At 40.3% G+C, this 3,888-nt stretch overlaps 1 pseudogene; it reads right to left on the bottom strand.

Annotated features, from left to right (window-relative positions):
• Positions 1 to 1,756: 1,756 nt before the first annotated feature.
• On the bottom strand, positions 1,757 to 2,906 carry LOC147422177 (uncharacterized; annotated as a pseudogene).
• Positions 2,907 to 3,888: the final 982 nt, after the last annotated feature.

Below are 3,888 nucleotides of genomic sequence, written 5' to 3'. Positions count from 1 at the left end.
GGGCATTTTGGGAATTTATGACAAAATATCGGGGGTATATTGGGAATTTTTGAAATTTGAGGAGTATTTTGGTAATTTTCCCTTATAATTTGTTCTGTAGAGCTAGTGGCGTAGGCCCTTGCGAATATGTTGACGGTTACGGTGATGACACCTACTACTTGGGCGAGACACACGACCGCGTTCGATATGTATATATCCTGCTTGTTTTTGCCGCTTGCCACTATCCTCGAGGGACTAACCCTCCTTCACGTCGTCGACCGCCCTCGCCCTCCCTGGCCTTTTTTATGCACAGAGAAAGAAAGAGATCCTGAATTCTTAACTGTGTGCATGGATCCGCCAGGGTAAGAGCTCTCTCTCTCTCTCTCTCTCTCCCCCCCCCCCCCCCCCCCCCCCCCCCCCCCCCGGCAGCATGGCATGGTAAGCTATACTTTCTCTCTCTCTCTCTCTCTCTCTCGGAGCTGTGCCAGCTTAACCTTCCTGTCATGGTCTCTTCGTCTTCATACCTTTCCTCATATGCTACTGCAATCTCCCTCATCTCTTCTGTGTGTTTTCCAGCATATTCACTGCTAATTTACGTTGTTTATCTTCTTTTTTGCAGATATAAAGCCTCACGCTTAAGCTCATTTTATCGATCTTTGATTCTTTCTCGGAAACCCAAGAAGGCTTAGTTTAATGATATGTCGTTTTGTCCACATTCATGAGCCACCAGGGACACAGAGCCAGGAAGCCCAGGAAGGCTTAGGTTAATGATATGTCATTTTGTCTGCATTCATGAGCCGCGAGCGTAATTTTTTTATTGTCTTTTGAGTAATAAAAATGAGTAATTCTAAAGTGTTTTGATGCAAGGGACAAGGCCGTCATTAACTTGCCAACTGCAGCACTGCCTGAGAGAGAGAGAGAGAGAGAGAGAGAGATGCTTACACACAGTCAAAACTAGTCTTGCTTGGTGGGCCTCGGTATATAACATCTATAGAATACAATAGCACATATGAAAATTGAGATAAATTTTGCAAATGTGTTATGGGAACAATAATTCAGGAAAGAGAGAAAATTTGTTCTAAATGTGAAACAATAGAGATTGATATGAGTTTTTTAATAATGAATGAACTAGATTCCTTCCCCGCTCTTTGCACTTTTGTCTCTTGCGAAGCCATAGGCATTCAAGGTGAAAGCATAGGCGATTGCATCTGTCGAGAGTCGGAGACGTGGAGTCGTGGACTACTGCACACGCGTGCACACACACGTAGAGCATTGCCATGCAAAAAGTGAATGTAGCCATGCAAAAGGACTAGATAGAGAGAGAGAATCCGAGTAGATTCTAATGGTCTTCATTTTTTGAAGATCGTAGGGACATACTTGATAGGAATTTTGAGAATGGTTTTTGTGCACAATAATTGAGGAAAAAGAAAGAAAAAGGATGTTGTGTTAGCAGACAGAACATTAGATTTCAATGAGACGTGTACGACGGTGCAAGGATATTTTTCTTTAGAACATGTATTTCTTGCAAATGAGGGGGATGAGCTCGCAGAACATTATATTCAAATGAACTTGTACTACTATGTCTATTGATGAATGTTTTTTCTAGTATACGCGCTACATGTAAATTCTTGGAGACGAAAAGTATGTCAAAAATAAAGTTTTCTTCGAATGGCTGGTAGTGAAGAGCGTCGGATCGCATATTTGAAGGTGATTGTTCAGTGTGCTCTGCCTTTCGTCTTGTGAAATTGTTTGTGACACCTATGTACTTTCGTTTGTTTTAGCGGCATGTGATGGAGTAGACAGTGTATTCAATGTCCGTTGTCTTTTGCTCGGTTGATTGTCGTGCTCGAGCAATAGAACTTGAGTCTTGTTGTCCTATTCTGCACAGGAAAAGCAAGAGAAAAAGAAACGGGATTAGTGCAAGATTGCATGCTAGAACTTGAGAATATTAGAATATGTATTCGAGTGAGATATTTGTTGAATTTTTTTCAAGGTGGTGTGACCTATGGGTGGGTTGTTGATGTTGATGAAAGTGTATGGATCAACACTATCATATCGTGCTTTGTAAACATCCTTGTTGTGTTGCCATGTCAGCTTTTGCTCTGTAATTGATGGTGGCTCGTCATTGCACTCTCTCTTCAAGCTTGCCAAGATCTCACTTGTGTCATTGTTCGTTGTATCTAACAGGTCCTTGAGCACGACATCAAAGCCATAGTGCAACATCTCAAGAATGTAGGGCTTTATTGGTGTCTTCAATTGAAGCAAACGATTACCGTCCTCGACTGTCATAAGATCCTCGGGCATGTCGATTTCTATATTTAGTTTGTAAATGATCTCTTTCATTAGACCTAGAGAAAAAGAGTATTAGAAGGAATAAACAAAAAAAAAAAATCCTTGCAAAAAAGCATGTTTACTGTTTATTATAGATAGCAAAGCAATGAGAAGAAGAAAAAAAGATAAAATTGTACTCACGTTGATGTGTGTATAGAACTAAGCTATTGCTCTTTTGATACCCATGCTCTTGTTTAGTTCGAGCTGTTTTACGGATCTCTCTATTAACAGTCGCAACTCTGCATAGTTTTCAATACCATTGATGTAAGCGTCCGGGCGACAACTTGCCAGGTTAATCAGGTGCGTTTGCCTCTCTGTTGGATACTGACATGGTTCGATTTAGGGGTGGGGGTTTTTCTTCGAGGAAATGTTTTGCTTGAAAAGGGTAACAAGTCTCTGCAAGATTATACAAATGTGATCAGTATTTTGTGTACATTAAAGAAACATAATGTGATATGTTTTATAGAGTAGTATACCTTTGAATTGCTCATTTTGTTCTCTTGGTTATCTATGTTACCTGCAATGGTGACATGATTAGAGTTCATACTGAAAAAAACAATAGTAGAATTGTTCAGAACCGTTGAGAAAGTGGTCATAAGAATTGAGACCAAATTAGAGCGCAAGACAATGCTACAAAGGGTGATGTGTAAGTTAATGCCAGTTTCGAAAGATCAACATGGAAGAACCCTTGAGACATCCGTTATTCAAGGCAAGGCTGTTATAGTGTTTGACGTCTAAGCTATGAGTGCAAATTATTGTAGTGGAGTTGTTGATGTAGTCATGCACATGTGTTTCATCTATAATGCATGCACCCAAGGTACAGTTGATCTCATCTATGGTTGGTCTTCTTTCACGATTAAAGGTCAAGAATTGAAGAAGTTCAGGGTCCGTTGCATGTTTTATGGAGCATGATATGTTGTAGAAAGTTGCATGCAGCCAGTGCACCGAGCCTGTGATATGGCATGCTTCACAAAGCTCCCGTGCGTGATTACAAACTGGGGGCAAATGTGCAAGGTCACCAAGCAAGAGAACACATTTTTTGTTGAAGGAATTTGGCAATGTACTCCTTGTTATGTTGACAATTTGTCTTGTGATAAGGTCAAAAGTGGTCCGTGTTAACATAGACAACTCGTCTATGATTATAATATTTGCCTCTTTTATATCAAAATATCGCTCATCGGTCTCGTGAATAGAGAGGGAATACTATTGATTCCTTGTTGGTATCTTGAACTGATAATGGACTGTAGATGCAATGTTGCTAAGTGTGAAATGGTTGAGATGGATAGCTCATGACTTGTAGAGTGTAGACTAGCAGCACTTGACCAAGATATCAGTGGGTTATCTAGCAATGAACTCTGCTCTAGTGATCCTCGTGCTATTGCATGTGTAGTTTGTGTCACACTTATCGATACATCTATAATGCTAAGCAGTTGTGTGTGTATTTGTCGAGCAGAGAGAATACGCTCTATGTAGTCAGGTGCATGAATGGCAATATATCTTTGATGGGAATTAGTTGTTTTATAAGAAGTACAAGTCATCCATGAGTATTTGACTTCTGCATGTTCCAAAGCGCTCAAC

This window comes from Adiantum capillus-veneris, chromosome 27 (assembly GCF_014529385.1).
Source record: "Adiantum capillus-veneris isolate H3 chromosome 27, ASM1452938v2, whole genome shotgun sequence".
NCBI classification, from domain to species: Eukaryota; Viridiplantae; Streptophyta; class Polypodiopsida; order Polypodiales; family Pteridaceae; genus Adiantum; species Adiantum capillus-veneris.
Note: the sequence above shows the minus strand (reverse complement) of the source record. Positions and strands in the feature narration are given on the sequence as shown.